The sequence below is a fragment of the Parasteatoda tepidariorum genome, chromosome 2 (assembly GCF_982258835.1).
Source record: "Parasteatoda tepidariorum strain Cologne lab strain chromosome 2, Ptep-v5.0, whole genome shotgun sequence".
NCBI lineage: Eukaryota > Metazoa > Arthropoda > Arachnida > Araneae > Theridiidae > Parasteatoda > Parasteatoda tepidariorum.
In genome coordinates, this window is record NC_141756.1 from 70,922,337 (window position 1) to 70,946,237 (window position 23,901).

Sequence of the window (23,901 nt, forward strand, 5' to 3'; positions counted from 1 at the left end):
ATGTAAATAAGAAATTCGAGATATAACTAAAGTGGGTAACTTTGCATAAGATTAAAATATTTATTTAAGACTTATGTAATAATGAAAGTGAAACAGTATATATAAAACATGAGTAACAATGCAACTATGTAACTTGATATTTTACATAAAACAAGATGGTTAGGATAATGAAATATTCAGGTATAACACAATACTTCAGAATACATAAAACGTTAAATGCACTGTTAGTTGAACAATATTTTCGTTCAAATTTACCGCAACCTGAATATCAAGCCTTCCTCAGCCGCAGTTGAATTCTTATTTAACTTGATTATACTCTATTGCGGTTATAACATTGTGGTTCAACTTAAATATAGTTCAATCTGACATCCTTTTAAGCAAGTTTTCTCGCTATGTTATAAACGTTGGACCGATTTTATGACATCGTATCTAGAAAAGTTCGAATGAAATTTCTCTTCCATTCATGACGTGATTAACGTACAAATTTTCATTGGAGTCATGTTTGGAGAAACCGGTTTCCTACACAAAAAAATAACTACACAAAAGCAACCGGACTAAATGGCATAAAACTTTCAACCAGACACTCAATTAAATAAAATAAATTCTGTATGTATGTGTTTTTAACGCACTTCCGTTACAAAATTCTACATGAAATAAATTAAAAATTTTGAAATGCTGACATTGGGAAAAAAACAGTATAAAAAAACACGAAAACATGAATGAAGTATTCGTACGGAAATATAATTATTTCTTTTCTTTAATCTCTTTGAGAAAACCTTTTTAATGCAAAACAGAATTGATAAAATGACTTTGAAAATAAAATGTCGAAACTAATAATATTTCGCAGAAATTTATACATAAAAGTGCATTGTTCAAACGTCTAGATTTCAAAATAACTAGCACTCGGAGTGTATTCTTATGTCCTTATAAAGTATTCATAACGTTGTTACAAAGGATTGTGTTTCCCAAAATATTTTGATTTCTACGATACATTATACTACCCACGTTTATTAAGAAGCATTATCCAACGTTGAAAGGTCATAGATCATCAAATCCTTGCAAATAATTATCTCAAATATTCAAAGTTCTCAAATATTCAAAGAAATTTGTTGCAAGTTTTACAAACATTTTTCTTTGTTTGTAGATATGAAACCACGTGGATTTTTTTTATTTACGTTTCATGAATAAAAATGTGAATTAATGTGATTAATGTGAATCAGTGAGATGAAATTATCTATTATGATGTTTATGAAATTTATTAGGAAATTTGTTTACTGTATAGATTCTTAATCGCATATTTAGATACTTAATCTTCAGTTCATAAATCTTACTGTAAATTTACTCAATGTAATAAAAAAAATATCGACAAAAATAGATACTACCTACAGTCTCTTAAAATATACATACGATATAGGAAAATTTTAACAAAATCATATCATTAAATGTTATTAAATGATGCAAATTTTTAACTGTCTTAAATGATTTTATAAATATGCTTTTTAGAATAATAATGTAATAAGTCACTAAATAAAATAAATTTTAAAATCGTCACCTGATTATTTATTCAGGTTACTAAGCCATTTTACCGGTTGTATTCCACATGTAGATTTTACCAAAACTGTTTTTAATTTTCTAACTTATATGCTATGAGTTGCTATGAGATATGCTATATGCTATAAGTTTTGCGTCACGTATTTCAAAACTGTGATAAAGTCTAAAAATATTAAAAACTAACGGACTAAGCAAGACATTAAAAAAAGCAATAAAACAGATAACGAGATAAATAAAAAAGCAAGATAAATTTTTAGAATAACAAGGAATTGTTGATTTTTTAGTATATGGTTTCGAAATGTGAAGTTTATACTAACCCGTTACGAATTTTTCAATATTGTTTTGCAAGACTAATACTAGCCCGTTACTATCGCTTTAATTTCGTTACTGTACTTGCTGCTGTGAAATAAATGTTTTTTTTTATAAGAAAAAGAACTATTTCTTAATATAGCTTGATACGTTACACTGTGTGTTATTCAAAAGTAAATTTGTAACCATTTCCTTATACTTCAGATAATTTCATCATAAATTTATGCGTCTGATAACTTTAACCCCCAAACTTGTATTTTTTAAGTTTAGCAATAATCTCAAACACCATTTCTATGATATATTTCTATTTCGATTCTTTTCTACATTTCTATGATTTTTATAGCTTTTTCTATCGACACGAAGTACAAAAGACTGTAAAAGTGATCAATGCAAGCCTTATTGCACTGTTAGAATTTTAATTCTAAAATTATGGTAAAATAACCGACAGTCAATTAACCGTAAATTTTACGGTGAATAATGTATTTTCACGGTTTTGAAACCATTTAAAGCTAAAATGGTTTTAAAAAAAAACTATGAATAAAGAACAACATGCTTTTTTTTAACCATTTATAACTATTATGGTTTCAAAACAGTAAAAGAATGTGAGTGGAGAAATAGTGTTGAAAGGAATGACTGAAATATTATGGTATCAACGATGGAACTCAAACTCCAGTTCCGTCAGTCATGAGGCTAACAGATTAACCCTCTCTCGCCTGTAATATGTACGCAGCTGCAAGAAACTAAGTAGCTTCATTAGGTGGGAGTAGTTGGTGAGATAAAATTCAGGTTGTTTAATCGTATTATGTGAAAGCAGTTAATAAGCTGTTTTTCTCACAGTTAATAGTTTGATGACCATATTATTTAATGTTACTTGATCGTTTTGTTTGAATATGGTAAAATAACAACAAAGTGTTATTTAACCATTTTTTCTGAGAAATTTCTAACAGTATGCTAGTGTTCAACCTAAAACAATCAGTAGAAGCCGCTATGCTTTTCCGTTTGAACTTGCTATATGAGCTTTAATATAAATTTAACATCTAAAGTTTTTAGTGTAAAATAAATTTTCTAAGCACTAGAGAAGTAAAATAACATTCCTTTCGCGTTTTTATTATTTAATAAATATATTGAACGCTTGAAATACATTTATTTTCACCTGTGTTATCTTAATACCAACAAACATAAGCCAAATATTAATTTCTTACTGTTAGTTTTAGTAACGCCACATTAGGTAATAACGTTAACAACTATTTTTTATTCCCTTAACATACAAGTTGTTCCTTTAACAAGTTGTTCCAAGTAGAAAACTTCTATCGATAAACTATAGACTAAACAATAATTATCTCTAATAAATGTTCGAGAATGTCTTAAACTGAAAAGCGGCTTAAGTAAACTCTAATACTATGATAAAAACTATTTAGTGATATTTCTGATCTTAAAATGATAAAATTATTTTATCTCAGAATAGTTACTAAATATATTCGTAGAAAATGTTATTTCTTCGATGTTAGTTAAATATTGCTAAGTTTTAATTGTACTTATCATCTAATTTACAATGTTTTATTGTGTTTAAGGATTAATAAGTTAGTTAATAGGTTTTTTAAAAAAACGAGTAAATATAGTTAGAAAAGCTATTTTTGAATTCAAATTAAAAGATATTTAGTAGTTCAAATTAGATAAAAAAAATTATAAAAACTAGATCTATATAAACGACTTATAATCTAATTATTAGCTATATTTTTTTCAACAACAAAGTTTGTTGTATTATATATGAAAATTCTTTAAGAATAGGCGAAAAACAGTTTTTATTTACCTGAAAAAGACTTTTACAAAAGAGTCTTTTTCAACTCAAATGACTTGATGAAAATTTTAATTTTTGATGAATAATTTTGATGAATATTATGTTGAGTTACATTATTTCTTTGTTTTAAACATTAATGTTTCTTTTTAAACAAAATAAAACTCTTGCTTTTCCATTACAAAGAATGCCTTAAATTTTTCTTAAAGTAGTTATTACATAAAAATGTGGAAAAACTTGTGTTTGTGAATTTAATGTAATAAATAACTTGCAGAGCAAACAAGAATATTCCAGTATTAAAATTAACTAAAAGCAAGCTGTATCTTGAATAGAAATGCTCAGACAATTGAGATAATGCGTTTCTATCCATTATTTTAATCAACACAGTGATCATTTTTCGTATTCTTGCAAGACATAATATCCAAAATTTCATTATTAATACAATAGTTTATTTTTTAAATCTGAGGCAATGCATCACTTCGTTATCTTTCTATATTATTGCATAAAGAATGCTCTAAGGAATTTCAAATATTTTTGGCAAATTACTTGCTTACCAAAACTACTTTATTACTTGATTGAAATCTATATTCGCTTCAGAAATATGTAAATAGGAAATAAGCAGACACGTTTCGAGTGTTCAAAAACAAGCACCCATTATCAAGGCTTGCCAAACGTGAATGGAAAGAAACTAAAGTGGTTTAAAATATAAAACGTTAAGATGCAGAGGAAAAATGGAAAAATAAAGGTGCGAAAATGCATTTCCAAGCACTATAAAGAGCTAGGGAGAAACTAATGTCATTAAAAACTGGACCACTGTGATTTGTCTCGTCTTTTTTTCATCTTTTTACTCTCTCGGCTACAGTGGGTTTTTTTTTCCTTGGTTTCACACCTTTATTTCTCCATTTTTTGCTAGCATCTTTACGTTTTATATTTCCAATCCCTTCTCAATCATATATGCCAAGTCTTGAAATTCGGCACCTGTTTTTGAACACTTGAAACATGTTGATTGTTATTTCCTATTTACATATTTTTGAAGCGAATGAAGTTTTTTATCAGGAAAATCTTACCTGTTCAGTTTCTTGGTATTATTTATTTAATGTTATTCCTTAATTGCAATATGATGAGACAATGCACTTGTGTTTAACATTAAGGCACAAACAACTTATGCTGAAAGTAAACATTAATTGAGACCATGAATTACCTCATATTTTCATTTCGGCTACAAAGCCAACCCGTAACATAACACGGAATTAGCAGAAGAGAACTTAGTGTAGTTTATGAGTCTCTCTCTGTGCTTTGCATTAGATGAATTTGGGAAATTTTAATTGTTCCATTAGGTAGACTCATTTGTTTGCCAGAGGCACTTAAATAAATAGCTCTTTCATATCTCCAGTTAGTGTGCTCAGTAAGAGAGTTAAAAGAAGATTACAATCATTGTCACCTATAGTTAACGATGCATGATTACAACATTATTTGATTATGCGGCAGATTTACAAACTTTATTATTATCCATATTTTTTAACCTTAAAATCTTAGAATTGTATTTGTCTCTAAAATATTTGTTTTTAATTAAAGACATCTAGGCAGATACTTCTTTAATAGTTTATATATTATGCTATGTGCTATGTTAATAGTTTTTTATTCAAACTTCATCTTTTTAGCTGTAGAAAGTTAGGCGAGGAAGCGAATCGGAACATTTCGGAAAGAGTGAACAAAATTTATTTTAACTCGTTAGACGCATGAACGAACATATTTTGATGATTTACATTTTGCTCTTATTTGCTTCTCTCGGCTCCTGCTGCTTTCCTAGTTCTGTTTTAAGCTTTATATCTCCTTTTTCACTTTCAACTTTACCGTTTCTTTTTTTCAAATCGCTCCTGCTTCCTCATTCACTTTTGGCGAATCTCTTTAATGGACGCCTATTTTTGAGCGCTTGAAACATATCAACTTTCATTACCATCTTCACAATTTTGAAGCAACTAAAGTTTAACAATTCACTCCACACCTTTTAAAAGTGAGGAATTAAAATTATTTTCATATGCTAGATTAATTAAGAAATAGATGAAAAATTCAGAAGAAAATCAATTGTAATTTTTGAGGGGGGGGGGATATTTTTTGTCTCTTTGTTAATCTGCAAAACAGCGTGTACAATGTTAAAAATTTACTGATACACAGCGTAAATGTGAATACAAATAGAATATTTGCAATAATAAGCACAAAACAAAATTGTATAATGACTATGAAGTTCCACATTCTAAATGCTCGATAACAGAAACAGAATTTATTATTTAGATATTTCTGTTCAGAACAACAAATATCCATCTTACCCAAATGACCGAAGGCGTCAAACTAACGAAGTCATAATTAAGGGGAAAGCGTGTCTTTCTCTGTAAAAACTAGCCCTGACTGGTACTTTCCCTTACTAAGAGAAACACCTTTGCAGATGTGCAAATCAGTTTTTAATGTTACATAATGGAGGACAGCAGAGAAAATCCTATTCAAACTTAACTTAGCAGATATAAAAAGGGACGCAGTTAGGAATTAAATCCTCGAATATATTTTTCCATTTCAGTTTCTTGGGAAAATTTATTTAACCTAACTTAACTAATTAATCACGCGAACGGTACTTATTTTACCTAATTAATCTTTCTTTTTCATTATTACCTATATTTGATCTACGTTCCTACTATAATCTATAGTGCTCTTGAAGAAGTAATATAAATTTGGAGTTTTCTAAAACACTCTGTTTTTTCAATTTGTTAAAGATATTCGACCTGTGTCAGTCCATAAAAATTTTTCTTTGGTGAATATATTTATTTGGTAATACAACATATATTTATTTGGTAATACAACATTTGGTAATCAGCATTCCGTTATATATTTATTTATAGTTTCGAGTCATGAGATCCAGAATTAGTGATAATGTTTTAATACTAACTTATGCTATATTTTTAAAAGCTTCTAATAAAACAATGTAGACAAAAAGATTAGACCGAAATAAAGAAGAAATATTAATGAATCGTGGAACTCGTATTAACCAAAATAAGACAAACACTATACCTCAAGCAAAATACTGAATTGTTTTGCCTAAAGTAAATTCAAATAGGATAAATATAACATTTTCAGAAGGTCGTTTTATATTTCATACTCATCATTATGTTATGGAAGTATCGTCACGAACAAATGGTACTGCTATATATTAGTGGAGTTTTAAGCGTTACTTTCACCCTAGTGGTGCTTTCTTGTCAAACGAAAGGCGTTCCTTTATGACTTAATTCGCACGATCAATGGGTGAGCTTGGCTTGTTCGAGTGTCATTAGAAACAGCAACAATATGCGCATTAAAGAAGCACATATAAACTCTCCTAAACATATTACTAATGCCTCTGAAACGAAGCACATATTACAAAAGTATTATAATGTATATTGTGCAAATTTAAAAACTAAACACCTACATACCATTTGATCTAATGATCAGAATTTCATACACATTACTGGGTAATATTTATGGCTGGAGTGATTGCGCTTAAATAGGCTAATTACTAACAACAGGCAATATTTCAGGTTCAAAATCTAACTCAAAACCAAACGGCCTATGAATAAAGCTGCTTTTTCAACAACCGATTATTGATTCCCAAATAAAGAAAGCTAGCCAAGAACTGGAAAATATGTTGAATATAGTTAAGTCCGAAGAGCTGACAGCTGAGTTCCACTTATTTCAATTTTACATTTTTCGTATCACACCCTATCTCTGGCACTCACTAAGCAATTTTTTTTAAAAAATGCACACAATTATAAAACTCTTTAATCCTAAAAAAAAATTGCTGCCAAGAATAATTTTTAACAATACTTTCATTTAATTTAAACAATTAAAGAACAATTATAAAAAAGGGAACAACAAAACAGAAAATTGTTTTGAACAACAAAACTACAAATCGATCGTATTTAAAGATATATCATTTGAAATGGGACAAAAATAGTTCCGCAATTACATACTTATATATTTATCTATTATTTTTTCATTACTTTGTTTTTAAAAATCTTTTTTTTTGATGAAATTATCGTTGGATTTTATAATTGCGAGCAACGCATTTTAGCTCAATAATTTTAGCAAAAATTAAAATTTATATAAAGGTTACACAAATTTGGTTTACTATCCCTTCTAAATTGTTACACAATTACCAAATTATGACTACTCTCCAAATACTAAGAGTCAAAATTCCTAATCCATTGAAAAATATTCAATGATAGTCTATTCTCAATCTGACAATATTACCATCTACATTCACTTACGAGCGTTTGAAATACCAATCCCTCGAAAAAATAATATTGCTGCCTAGTTCATGAAAACTTTAAAGTAAGCGTTCTGTTTATTATCGTAGGTTGCGTAGCTATTTCCAGACTCAAGATTTTAATATCTATTCACAACTTGAGAAACTGTTAATAATTATAAAATTGTGCAAGAGTACTCCCTCTTACCTACATTTTTTTAATTAGTATAATGAGAGTTCCTGAAAATTTCAAACTCAGTTTACTCGTAGTGCAGACATTTAATATCACATAGACATCTTGCATCCATTTTAGTAAGTTATTATTTCAAGAACAATGAATTTTTAAACTTGAGCAAAATAAACTACATTTTTCTAAAGAAATTTATTTTTTTCCTAACGTAATTAGCCTCAAGGTAATAGAAAAAGAAGCGCTTTGTTACAACTTTCTTGATTTAGTTTTTTTTTCACTGTATTACTATTCTTAAGTTAATTTATTTTGTTTTTATTCATCTCGTTGTTATAGTTAAACAAAGAAAATTGTTTTCCACTTTATGTAACTTTTTTAAAATAAAATGGTTGAATTGCCTTATTGTAGTAGAATTTGTTTTCCTATATGAAGCCTCTTAAATAGGTCTTATTATGACCTTATCATGACCAGGTTAATATATATTGAAAACATTATTTGTATGGCACATAAATGCGATTGGGCTTTTGTGAGAAATGTTACTTGCGTTTTGAAGGTTTGCAGAGTTTTTACAGTACAGAGGTTTTATTTTTATTATATTTAACATGGAATAAAGAACACGCTGAAATGAATTTTAAAAGTATTTTAAAAGCCAGTATAATCTGCTTTGTTGTGTCATAAAGTGCACAAAAAATGCTTACAAAGCTAGTACTAAACTGTGAAAAATTAAGCATAAATAAATCAGTGCTGAAAAACACTTCAAAATTATACACAAAACTGTAAGGCAAGTGCAGACACAAATAACAAAGCTGAAATAATCCCAACGTGTTTTTTATTATTACTTGTTACCCTTCTCGGTGGCTTTACGTTATTAGATTAAGCAAAACACATACTTAGTAATTCATCCGTCATTTAGTAGTATCATTGGCATCAGTAATAATATTGATCTTTTTTATGTTTATCCCTTTACGAATTAGTTTTATTTTCGCTACGAAACTTTTTTTTACTTCAACTACCATTGATTTTAAATTATTTAGTTTTATAATAACACGTTTTAAAAGTATAATTATGAACAAAATAAACACATAGTTACAGATCACCTCAGGAATACTATTTTGGTGACGTAGTCCACCTATGCTACAACAATAATGTTGAACATGACCCGGCATTACGAATAAAAACTAATTAAATATTGCAGAATGCGTAATAAACAACATTTTTAATTCAAGCTTCAGGCTAGCAAACATCACTGATGTTATCTTTAAAATATTTGGCAAAACTGAATAGTTAATAGTTTAGTTGAAGACAATGACTTCTGCTAAGTCAATCAGATAATTCTATTTTTTGAAAGTTACTGAATTAAAAATATTATTAAAATATCGGACTTCGTAATCTGTTCACAATTGTACTCATTCAGCATCATATTAAATACAGTATTTTTAGAGATTATAATATACCCGCAATCCGTATACCAAAATTTCCTCATTACTTGTAGCTTAATAAAAAAACTAAGGAAAACCCCAGTTTTATCGCATGTTTTAATTAAAAATAACTTAATTCCTTCACCAGTTGAAAAATAATTAATTGGATATAAGAAAGCTCAAGACTTTTAAGACCAGTTCTTATCAACTTATTTCACTAAACTTATTACATTTAACACTTATTACTTATCTAATCTTATTTCTGTAACAACGTTTCGTGCGATTTTCTGCGAACATAAGCGTATTTCAAGCAAATGCTGCATAATGTGGATATCAGAAAACGAAGCTTTTGGTAGAAATCCTTCTCATCTCATACATTTTTTTTCCCTGAATAAGTTCACAAATTATGAATTCTAAGGAACTAATGCTTAAGAAGAATAGGTATTCTTCAAAGAAAAGAATATTTTTAAAACAATCTTAATACTCGTACACTGATTCATTAGACAGGCCTTCACATTTTACGGCTAAAATTCATTAAAATGTATTTAAATTTCGCTATTCCATTATAACTTATGTATTTTAATCTTATGAACTCTCCTTTTACTGAACAAGAGCTCTCCAAACTCAGCAGAGCGCACTGTGCCCATCTCAGTTTTCTTAACCTTGGGCTCTGGGGTGCAGGAGCAGATGTTCCGGTCAGGTGGTCAGCCGAACGCGGAACCCCCAGTGTTTAGTTCCCAAGCATGCTTGGTACTCATTTATCGACCCACTGAAGGGATGAAAGGCTGAGTCAGCCTTACCTGGACCGAGGATCGAACCAGGGACCTGTGACACGACAGCGCGAAGAGCTAACGCTCAGCTACCGGGCGTCACTGAACAGGAAGTAAAATAAAATTGAAATATATCATTTTTTTATTTTCTGAATGTTTATACAATGTGTCAAAAAAAAGACCACCCTGAATAACTTTTGATCTATTGATCGAATCTTTACGTTCTAGGACCCGATCTTAATAGTTCGAGGGGGTGGCCTCAAATATGCTAATTAATCAGTGCAGTCGATTACTTTAATTTACAAAATCGGACACAAAATCGTACTTTCTCTGAATAAACAAGCCATATTTTTTGACTGATTTGGATTTTTAAGCCCAAAAAAATATAGGGGTTAGCCACAATCGGGGAAAATATAGTCCCCATAGTTCGGTCAGGAGAGCAATCTAAAGTTATTAGCTTTACTTTTTGTGTACGTTAATTTTAATGTTAATTTTACTTAGCGAATAAATGTTAATGTTAATTTTACTTTCCGCGTATTTCGCCATACCTAGAAACTTTTTAAGCGAATTCAATAATTTTGACACACAATTAAAAAATTCGTTTGTCCAAAGATAATTCCGTGCTAAAAAACAATTTGAGAAAATATTTATTATTTTTTCATCATTTTACTTAATAATAGTCGAAAACATTGTAAATTGCAAGGCATACACTTTTTGGATCATTTTGAGGCATGTAAATTTACATGGCAAAACCCAAGATTAGAGCTAAATCGGTCAAATACTTCTTAAGAAATCGAATTTTAAAAAAGTCGTATATTTGAATTTCGATTTCCTTTAAACGACGTCAAAAATTGCTTACCTTATTATTTAAAATTTTTTCGACTATTATTAAATAAAATAATAAATAAAAAATTTTAAATCATTGCTAAAATTTATTTTTTGCATGGAATTATCTTTGGATAAACAAGTTTTATAATCATGTGCAAAACTCTTTCAATTCGCTTGAAAATTTCCCTAGACATGGCGAATTACGCAAAAACTAAAATTTAACATTAAGGGGTTTAAACTTCTCTCCTAACTAAACCATAGGGACCATATGTCCCAGATTGCGGCTACTCCCTATATTTTTGGGAATCAGAAATCCGACACCATAGGATAAAAGGTATGTTTATTCAGAGAAAGTACGTTTTTGAGTCTGTTTTTTTTCAACTTAAAATATCATCTGCACTAATTAATTAGCATATCACCGTTTCCAACTGTGAATATTACGTCCTAAAACGTGAAGATCAGATCATGAGATCAAAAGTTATTCAGGGAGTTCGGGTTTTTTTTGTTGGGGGTGCATCATTATACACAATGATTTTAAAATAAAAACTAAAATTATTATACTCATCTAAATATTAAGTGTATAAAAAATTATTTAAGAAAGAGTTTATTTGTAATTCTTTGAAACAAGAAATAGAAACTTCCCCTTTTTTAGAAGGAATATTAAAAATTTTAATCTTTTGTTTAATAACGCAAAGAAATTTAATAGCATTCCTTACATAGCTGAATAATTATAAAAATGGCAAGTTGAAATCATAAAAATACAGACAAAAATAAATCATGAAACTTCTTTTTGAAATTGCTATTTTCTTTTTACACTATTTTCTGATACATAAGACGGCTTTAGCGTGGGTAACTGTTTATAGAAATTTTTCCTCATAAGTATTAAAACCTTTACTAAACTTATTTAGAAGACTTTTTAGAAGCTTATTTTAAAAACTAAAGCTAGAATTCTCGCAAATAATTATTTTCCCTTTAACTGAAATTAAATCCTTTTCGAGAATTTCTAAAAAAGATACTTCGTAACCTTTCTCAGAAAGAGATTAAAATAGCTCTTTAATTTTACATACAACTGATTTTAACCGAAGTAAATTTTATAAATTTATAGCTTATGGGTAATATAGATAGAGAGATATATAATATATGTGTCTGTGTCTTCCACAATAATCATAAATAAATTAAATGCTACAGAAATTAATTTATATGGAGTTCTGTGTTTATAACATTCCTACAATTATATAAATAGAAAATTCTATTATTTAGCATGAGAATTACCGCATTCCTTGTCTGCGAGATCTTGCCTACATCAACCAGTTAGACGCGCATTAAAACTAAGACTTAAGGAACACGATAGATATGTCTGTTCGAAATCATCAATTGCTGCACATTGTTGGAATCTTGGGCATATTTCGTCAATTCCAAAATTACTTTCACCCCAGTCACATCAGCTCATCTTCTTGTTTTGTTACGTATTACGGTAACGACATTAGTTCCTCATCTCCTCTGCGGTTTTTCTTGTTCTGTTTTTTACCTTTTTCATTTTCTCCTTAGGATACGATGGTTTTTTCTAGTTGTATTTCTCAGCTTTATTTTTCTATTTTTCATTAGAAACTTTACATTTTTATTTCAAATCACTTTACTTTCTTCGTATTCACATCTGGCAAGTCTTGAAAATGAGCGCCTATTTTTGAGCACCTCAAAAATGTCGACTGTTATATCTAATTTATATATTTCTGAAACGAATGAAGTTTTTAATCAAATAATATTAAGTAATCAGTCGTAAGTAATCAATAAATTGATAATTATTAACACTTCGAAATTTTGTACAATACTGAAAGGAATATACTGACTCAATTAATAACACTAACATAATCAATATTAATTTACATTATTAGACTAAGCAATACACGGTTTTAGAAAATCATTCCATCAAAATAAAGATCAATTTTATGTGTCATTTGGCACGATGCTATTGCTCGAGGCCGACTCATAAAAGTCAAAGTTTACCCCCAAACAATATATGTTTTCCGGAACTTTCCCTTTATGTGTGGATACCGGAAGAACCTTTTACCGCAGTACCCGTATTTGGTACCTTATACATACTTTAAATACCTTCATTGGTACCTTTGCTGTCTCCTAAAACAGCGCCTATTACCATAATGACAGTGTTGTCTATTATCAAACTTAAGCACCATTTGCATCAGCAATGGTACGGATTTTTCTTTGTTACTCTTATAGATATTCTTATAGATATTCCTAACGATTAATATATTAACGAATGTGCTTAAATAACCATATAATATTTATTTCATAAATAAAATTATTTTTTTATTTTATTAACTTTTTTAAGAAAAAAAAAACAATCATGAGTGAGAAGCAACCATGGGGAGTTGGTGAGCTGATACTCAGAAGCTTTTAAATCTATGGGTAAAAAACAGAATCAACTCATAATAATGCCTAATGCTCAACCTATGAAAAATAGGTGACATTCTTAAATTCATCCAGAATGGAATAAATTATATTTTTGAAAATTTTTTATGATAGAGAGTAGAGTTTATACAACCGATTAAGGGGAAAATGCAAAGAAAGTTGAAAGTTAAACCGTCTTTTCAAAAACCCAAATAAGGTGCTTAAATTCACTTTCAACCGAATCACCGCTTTATAACAACTTTCCAGAGCCTGATGAATTTAAACTGAACAAAGTTTCAGTTTAAATTCATTTGATCAATTTTAAGAATTAAGATGATGTGTTTCAATTTAGTACAAAGTCAACGTTTCAGAAAATTTGGATGATATTGCAGCTTCAAAATTTATAACAGTATAATGCGCACCAAAATTTCATTTAAAAAATAACTCTAAAAAGATACATTGCATCACAAAAAAAAGTATAAAAAACCCATTTCATGATCGAGAAACTGTTTCAACGATCAAACTTTTATCATCAAAGAAATTTTATTTACTTCCATCTCCCTGGAGAATATGCATTTTATTTCTCTTTGAAGTACCTATTTGAAGTACTTATTTAAAAAGTTCAAATAAGATACTAATTCCAAACTCGTACTTACCATTTTTAAATATTTTAGATTTACTTTTTAAAAAAATTATACAAGCAAAATGTTGTGGATATAAAGGAAAAAATATCAGCACATACTCTGAATACAAATTAGAAATTTCACTTTCTGAAAAGATACTATTGATCATTAATAAAAAGGAAAAATATTTTAAAATATTTTTGTTGTTTTTTAAGTAGTTCAATTAGCTGAATATTATTTAGACGTTGAGTTTTAAACATTAAAAGTAATTCTTTCTTATATCAATTATTATTTTTGCTTTTGATATCATTCATAAAAATTTTATTTTTGACATGGAATCAGTAAATATTTCATTGCATGCAAAAAAAAGATTGCTACATTTTTTATATCTCAGGCATCGGAAAAAAGATATACTCAACTGTTTTTATGACATACTTTCATTTCATATTTTTAAACTAACTTTATATAGGTTGTTCAGTTATTACCGTTCCGTCTTTTAGTACTCTTGTCAATAATGAAGTCAAAAAAAGTAGTCATAGTGGGGATAACAAGCTATATTACTTAAGCGAGGTGCACAACTCTGTCCGAATCTGAACAATTACTAATGAAAAAAGCAAGCAATAAAACAGTAAAACCAATTTGATTGCCAGATTAAATTTAGTAAGCCAGATTAAAAGTCGTATCCATCTCTCTTCTACACCTCTGGTTCATCTAGGGTTCGTCAAGCAAATAAATAAGCTTTGGTGTCTTAAATCCCACCTTCCTCTAAGGTGATTCTTTAATTTCAATATCATTTTTTTTTCTAAGCTAAAATGATAATTCGTGATCCTAGGATACATATTAATTATTTCTATTTTAACAAGAATTCCGAAAATAATTATTTAGAGCTGTAATTTAAAATACGTTGTATAATATAGAAACGATACAAATGAAATACATTAGGTAGCAAAAAGATTTTTTGTAAAACATAGCTACCCCCTTTAACACGTTGAACGCCATGAGAGTCACCGGTAACCGGCACTGAGTTTTTGTAGCGCCACGGGGATCACCGGTGACCGGCGAAGTCAAGATTATTAGAAACACATAATTCGAGTAAATTTTAATGCTTTTAATTTTTTTTATATTATTATCGTTACTAAAATGGTTTGAAGAAATTAATACAATACATACTGTGAAAATCATTTTAGCCAGATGGGCAAGTCATGTAAAATTAGGGAGGTATTCAACGTGTTAAAAATATTCAATATCTAATATTCAATATTACAAATAGAACTAATTTTTTTTTGTTACGCAGTGAAATTAAAGACATTCATAATTTTTTACAGTAAATGAACATTAATAAAATTGTTTGCGTTGTTTAAATAAATAGTTTTGAAAATAGCGCGATATCAAGACGCATGGGTTTTACTTCCAATTCATTCTAATTAGGAAAGAAAAAATTTTTACAGCTGAAAGCAATATTTTAAATTACTAGCAAGACAAAATCAGGAAACTATTTGCAATATTCAATTGCTATATTTCTTAAACTAAACAAAGCATATACATTAAGCTTTTTTTAAATGCAAAATTTATTTATTTATTATTTTGCTCAAACGCTCTGAATTAAGAGGTTACAATAACGAAAATAGAGAGACTTCACATAAAGTTCGTCTTACGTAAATCGTAATTTTTACCTTCTTTTCTACCCATTAATCTTAAATCCTTCCATTAAATTTAACCTATTTTCAAAAAGAAAGCTGCAGTCACTAAATAACTTCTTTTTATTATGTTTGTTCTGCAATGAAAATGAAACCAATACCGTTACAATGTGAAAACATTAAATTATCTTTTTAAATCACCCTTTTCTCATAAACAAATCTGTATTCACTAAATAGCTCCTTTTTATTATGTTTGTTATGCTATAAAAATGCAATCAATATTTTTACAAAGTGAAAACATTTAATCATCCTTTTATGACTTTTACATTTTTTATAATAGTGGATAGAGTGTTAGCTTTTTTTCTGCTCACTAAAGTATGTGCAATTTGTTCTTTAGGACCTATCTTAATAAATAAAATATGAGAGTGAAAAAACAATAAAAGTTATAAAGAACTTAAGGAGATTATATGAAGTTCTACCACATTTCTTGCTTTTTGAATTTTATTCTTTAACTTATCCTAATTCAAGAAATATATAGCCTCTCTCTTTTTAGTGACAGAATGCACCTTTCACGTCTCTGAAAAAAATCTGGGTATACCCAAGCAAAAGTTCCGGAAATAAAAATAAAAATCCTTTCTTTCTTCCAAAACTTTGATTCATTTCGTAAAAATTTTTTAAATCATCCGAAAAGATTTAAAACTCTTTGAAATACTTTTTATAGCCTATAAAAAAGTACTTCAATTCATTTTCCATGGGGGTTAAAAAAAGTTTCTATAAGTTTTTCGTTCTTTTGAAAATGATATTTTAACTCTAATAAATATGTCATGGGTATTCACTACCCAACTTTAGATAAATTAAAACTTTCAACCGAACTGCAATTTTTTTTCTATCATTCTAAATCATTTGGCTTTTGCTTAATGCTAAAATTATTTCTCGTTGATTAAAAAAAAGTACAAGATTAAAATAAATTTTGAAGATTTAAAATAGTTTTTTGCAATAGCTATGTTTTGTAATTTTTGTGAAAAATGTTTTGTACTTACAAAATATCAAATTGAGACATATATTGGTAAAAAAGAAGCATTTTATAAGATTTTGTTGGAAAAAAAATAGAACTTTGAATAGAAATTAATTGCACATTGCATTCATTTCTATTCTTATATTTTATATATGTGTGGGATTTTAGAGGAACGAACAGTTTTTCCGATGATTGAAATATTTAATAATAAAAAGAATTTACATATATGATTAAATATGAAATATTTATGAGAGAAAACATGAAAGTTGAAAAATATGGGCCGTCTGCCCTGTTATCATAAGCAAGAATATGGGCCGTCTGCCCCTTGGATATGAACAAGACTATGGGCAGTCTGCCCCGTTTACACAAACATCAGCCCCGGCTGGGCTATGAAGTAAATTCTTTCAGCAACAAACGAAAAATGTTTCTCTGGATTAAAGAAAAAGGAATGGTGGTGGCGCGGGGAATGAGAGACAGTTCTTTTCCTCATTCTCCACTTATATATATATATATATATATATATATATATATATATATATATATATATATATATATATATATATATATATATATATATATATATATATATATATATATATATATATATATATATATATATATATATATATATATATATATATATATATATATATATATATATATATATATATATATATATATATATATATATATTCAATAAAATCTTTTTTGCTGAAAATATCACCATTTAAGGGAAAAATCTGGATAAAAGACAACAACAAACGAGTAGGATGATTAGTTAAAAAAATGGATAATAAAATTACAGTGATAAAACAATAATTATTTTATTGAGTCTGAATCAATATATGACACATTGAAGGCAGCATTAAATTGAAAAAAGAGTTAAATTAAATTAAAAAGACTAAAATATATCACACTAGGCTAAAATAAACAAAAATGTAAATATAAATTACTATTTTTAGAAAAAAATTTTTAAATCTTGATTAACAGAGTTAAACATAAACACTTAAATTTTTACAAACGTGTAGAGTTCTGATTTTAATTAGATATGTGGGAAAAAATTCCCAAATAAACAAAAAAAAGTAATTGAACGATAATTGAAATGAAGTGATCAGAAAAATGACTTTATTCAGCCCGTTAAATCTTTATTTCAATAAAAAATTAAAATTAAATTTTAGTAATGAACGAAAAGTATAAGATGTTGAAATCTTTGAAGGAAAGAAAAACAGATTGAATTGCTTAATTACTTTATTTTCAGTCATATAGGTCACAAAAGACAGCCCTTTTATTTAAAGCTTAACAATTCCTCATAATTTTTTTTAATTAATTAGGTAAGTAATTAATTTGCGAATATTTAATTAACTTCTAAATTAACGAAGAAGGAAATTATAATAGAAATTATAATAGCTTTTGTTTTAAAAAATAATTCTAATTAACTCCATATGTTTTGATCACATTAAGCTACTTTTATGCTCCATATAACATGAATCTAGAAAGCATTTAATACTTAATAAATAATACGTATTTTTTCCTAGGGTACAATAATCAATTATTATGAATCATTATTATTTTTTAAATGATTACGAAAAATTATTAACACACATTAATAGGAAATTTTCCTATTAAAATGCATGAATTTTATCTTACAAGTATTATTATAAGTTGTTTCAAAATCCTTATTTTTTTCCGAACATTTCTATAAAATCAATAAACGACATATATAATCATAATTTCTCTTTGTGTTCATGTTATTAAGAATAATATTTTTTTTAAAAAATGTTACTTATTTGAGATTGAGTTGCTTCCTAAAATTTACTATATTCTTGAAATTCCTAAAATTTAAGTCAACTTTTGCTTTTCTAGACTTTTTTTTGTTCTACCAACACAGTGCAAAAACTCTCGTTTATGTTTTTAAAAAATATTTGTTATGCGCCAAAAATGCGAAAAATAAATAACTGTGTTTTAATGTCTCTTAAAAATATTTTCATTAAATTTCCATCTATGAAGATTTCAATGTATCTATAAAATATGCACACGATGTTAAAATTATGTTTTATTTCCAAAATTTTCAGTTTGGTTACAAATGAGGCTGCAAAAATATTTCTAAAATGTGTGGAAACTTTCATGTCTTACACAGAACACTCTGAAAAAGCGTAGAAATTTAATATCGAAACCTTAAACCGTAAAATTGGTACCCCAAACCATAAAATAAAATAAAAATTGCTGCATCCTTAATACGGGGTTAATTTGAACCATGATTCCGCTTAAGTTGAGCCATAGGTGGCGTAAGCAATTCTTGACGTACAATACGGTTCAATACGTGACAATACGGTTCAGCTTATTAAATCAGCATATTAAATTTTCGTCAAGTTTGGACAATATTGTAGACCAATACGTTCAAATGTTTCTAAATAAATATGCTAATAGATAAACGTCGTCAATAAGCTTAATAGTGAAGAAATAAAAGAAATACGTTACTATATATCGATAACTACTTCTTGGCTTATATAATTTACTATTTGATCGATATTTTATGACATCTATCTGATTATCAGTTGGAAAATAATGAACTTTAGTTTTTTTTAAAGGGAACAAAACTTTGTAATTTTTTATACATGCACCGAAGAGCCATTACATTGTGACCACCCTGCTAATAACATGTAGGACCACCTTTAGCCCTCAAAACTGCTAGCACCCGCCGTGGCATTGATTCTACAAGGTGCTGATAGGTAATCTGAGGTATCTGGTACCAAGCGCTCACCAACTGGTCCTGCAATTCCCTCACATTGCGAGGGGGTAGCGTGGTAGCATGAATTTGGCTTTCCAAGTAGGACCACAAATGCTCTATTGGATTAAAGTCAGGTGAATTTAGGGTCCAAGACATGACTTGAAAGTCACTGGAATGTTCCTCGACGATTCGACCCTAATCACATGGTGTATTATCCTGGTGGTAAACACCATCCACAGGAGAAACTGTTGCCATGAATGGGTGAACCTGGTCTGCAACTATGTTCAAGTAGCTTACAGACGCCAGGGATTGTTCTATGAGGATTATGGATCCTAATGTGCCCCATAAAAACATTGTTCCTGGGCGAGCCCATTGTTATTGATGGAGGGTAGTCATAATGTAATGGCTCTTCGGTGTATTTTTACTTATAAATTACGATTAGTAATTATGTATATAGCCATGCTAATTAAAATTGTGGTGTAATATCTCTCCGAATGTATTAGATCTGTTGAACAACCCTAAAAATTGTGAGAAGAAACGCTTTATTCCGAGTTAGCACCCAAATCGAACTTTCATATTCGATTTAAATGGTGTAGTTTAAATCTAAGCACTTAAAACTTTATAATATCGCCCTTTCACACCATATGAGAATTATTTTCACAGCCGAAAACACTAATGTTAGCACGCTGTAAATATCAAAAATTTAAGAAACGACAAGTAAAATATCGCGAGTTGTTAGTCTGAGATGAGCTTGCGAGAGTTTGTTGTCAACAGAAACAAAAATTTCACATTAAATATATATGCATGTTTTTATTTGTATAATATTTTAATTTTTATGTCTCTCAGAACAGTATTAACTGATTTTTTATTGTATAATTTTTATCCATCTCCGTTCCGTTCGAATTTGTCTTAAGATTCTCTCTGTGCTATGCGTATTGATTTGCAAACTAATTTTATTTTAGAGTAATCTTATGTATACATTTTAAATTAGCAATTCTTACTAAAATTATTAATTTAAGTGTTACTGATTAACACAAATGGTGGCACCTACTTTACGCCAAGTATAGTAAAAGAGGATCTATGTATGGTGTTTCCCTGCACCACATTGATGAAAAGTAGTTGCCAACAGTTTTGGTGTTGAGTTACAGTTTTGATGAAATTTTTTGCAGTGCAGAAATTTGCTTCTGTACTTTACTGTATTAGTTTGCTTTCTGATATAAATATGACAAAATAATATTTACTACGACTTCATTTGCTAAAGCATTAAATATATTTATAAGAAACTAAGTGCAATAAACTAAAGTGCCATTAATTGGGAATCAGAAAAATTTACATTTTCTCATTACAGTGCAAAATATTTTGGTGAATGGCTTCCACCCATTTTGTTGTAAGGCTAACTAAATGCACTTTTACTGTAATGCTCTTTAAAAACCTGTAATTATCCTGCAAAAATTTTATAAAATGGATAAAATAACAATTGTTCAGAAAAATATCTGTGAATATATTAATAAAAATGCACTTGTATTCTAAACGAACTATTTCTTAATGAAGCCATTAAATTGGCTCTAACGCTCATGGAAATATGTGTTGTCAGTAACAAAAATGAATAAATAAATAAACTATAAAAGTGAAAAATAAATTTAAAAAATCTGACTACATGTTCTGTGAAAAAATTTAGTTTATCTCAACACCAAAAGTTGTTGCAAAAATTTTTACACTGTATGTACCTATGATATAAATCGTTAACATTACAGTTTGTATTATGTCCTCTTCTATTAATGCTCGATAAGCTTTTGCTTTTATTGATGAATGTTTTAAATAGTAAAAATACAAATAAACTGCAAAAACATTTATTAATCTTTAAAGCTGATTCTTATACAGATCTTTTTCTCGGTATTGTTTATTTTTTAAGAAAGAAAACACAACACAAGAATGTCATTTTTTAAAGTTTGTTTCTCAACGGATGTTTTTTTTTTCATTTCATCAACAAAAAAAAACTAATCAAATATAATTTAGAATTCAGAAAATAAAATAAATAGAGAAAAATAGATTTAAGTTGGAATAAGTAGTAGTACCTTTAATTTAAAAATTGGTTTACTGAACATTTAATTACCCGCAATAACTACTAAGCAAAAGCCTATAGAAAACATAACACTATTTATACTGTGACATGAAGTCTAATTTGACAATTGTTTTTTTTTTTTTATTAAAGAATATTTTATCCTAAACAAAACATACAAGTTTTTTTTTTCTTTCACTACGAAAACAAAATAAATTTTCGCATCAAAACTATTCTGTTTATTAAGCTGTCAAATTTGGAGCAGTTTTACTCCCTTTGAATGAAAATGCGTGGAAACCTTCGATTTTTCGATCAAAATTATAGCGTTGTAAACTGCTTAGTTTATTTTCTCCGATAAAAATGTTTGCTCGTATCAATAAAATGCCTTCAAGAAATTTCGGTCTTGTATAAAATAAAAAAAGTACAATACTGAAAATTCTTGAATTTATAGGTCAGCAAAATGGTGATCGCTCTCCAAGCATAAAGTTCGTAATTCTAGTAAAAGTGCAGACGAAGGTTTTGAAAAGATAAAATTTCTCGTGCGTTAGATAAAAATTCTCAAACCGTTTTGTCCAAAACAGTGTAAAATGCAATTTTTATTCTTAAATTTTCCAACTATCTTAAACTTTAATTCATTTTATATGTTAGGTGTTAACCCATATTTCTTAAAATGAAATGTATAACTACAATACAGACTAATATTTCCTTAAAAGGATGTAAGGTTAGCAACTTTTTATACAGGGTGGTTCAAAAATATATACATCAAAGATGCCTAAATAAGCATATTTCATGTAGGAATGTGTGAAGCCAAGAAGAGCCAATACAGAAACGCTGTTGCTTACTAATGTACAGTGCGTAAAAAAAAATAAACGGACCTCCCTAAATAAATTTGATCTGATGATCGGATCTTCACGTTTTAGGCCTAGTTAGAGGAGGTGACGTCAAATATGCTTTTTAATTAGTGCAGATGATTTTAAGTTACAAAATCAGACACAAAAACGTACTTACATACCTTTTTCGAAAGATTCCGATTTCTGACCCCTTATATATGGGAGATTAGCTGCAATCTGGGAAATATGGGACCAATAGTTTGGTCAGGAAAGCTCACCAAGGTTTGGTCCCCTTTATGTTAATTTTACTCTTATCACATTTCGCTATATCTCGAGAACTTCTTAAGCAAATTGAAAAATGTTTGCACATAATTATAAAATTCGTTTATTCAAAGAAAATGCTATGTACAAAATAATTTTTAGTAAATATTTATTTTTTATGAATTTATTTAATATTAGTCAAAAAATTTAATTCCTAGGTATTCAAATTTTTATATTAATTTGAAGAATGTAATTTTATTTGGCATAATACAACAATTGAACGAAATCCGTCAAATAGTTCCCGAGAAGTCAAATTTTAAGGAAATTGTATATTTAAAATTCAATTTCTCAGGAGCTATTCGATCGATTATTAAAATACATTCTTCAAATCATATTTCCCGGATTGCGACTTGCCTTTATATTTGGAGGGTCAGAAATCCAAAATCGTCGAAGTATGTTTCTGTGTGGAAGCATGTCTGATTTCGCAACTTAAATTACTGTTTGAGCTAATTACTTAGCATATTTGAGATCACCTCTTCAAGCCATTGAGATTGAGTCCTAAAACGTGAAAATCGAAACATTAAATCAAAAGTTATTCAGCTTGTTTCATTCATTTTTTTTCTTCTCTAAGGCACTGTACAACAACCAAAGCCCCACTGAGAATCTTGTATCCCTGTTGGTCATCGCACTTTGGAGCAGCTGTTGTAAACAGTATTTGATTGTAATTTGATTTAAAACTGTTTGATTTTGTATAAGAATGCAGATGTGAAAATGCAGTATAAGAACGCTAGCAAATAAAGCAGAAGTTATTATAAGTGAGTAAAAAATTCAATTTAGACAAATGAAAACAATGATTTACAACATCTCACAATTAAATAGTTTACATTCAAATTACAATCCATTATAATAGCTACTACATTATAATATTAATTGTGATGCCACAATTGGCATACACATATTTATTTTCTATCTTTTAAAATATCTTTTATTACTTAAGCTGATTTTTTATTAATAGAATTATATTTAAAATAAATCACAAATTTAATCTTTTTGAGACGAACATAAAATATTTATTTCTTCTCTTCTAGATTAATGTAACGGATACTTTTTTATTTCATTACTAATGCAGACTTATATATTCACTGTCGCCTTTAATCAAAAACAAAAATCTATTTATAACTTTTTATTCTAATTTTCCAACGGCTAAATGTTTC

At 28.4% G+C, this 23,901-nt stretch overlaps 1 long non-coding RNA gene across 1 annotated transcript in view; it reads left to right on the forward strand.

Moving 5' to 3' along the window:
• The window catches only part of LOC107455370 (uncharacterized), a 109,198-nt gene extending 85,704 nt beyond the window's left edge, over nt 1-23,494 (forward strand). The window contains exon 3 of the long non-coding RNA XR_001585568.4: nt 23,319-23,494. This is a non-coding gene — a long non-coding RNA (uncharacterized LOC107455370). The remainder of the gene's footprint in view (nt 1-23,318) is intronic.
• The last annotated feature ends 407 nt before the right edge of the window (nt 23,495-23,901 follow it).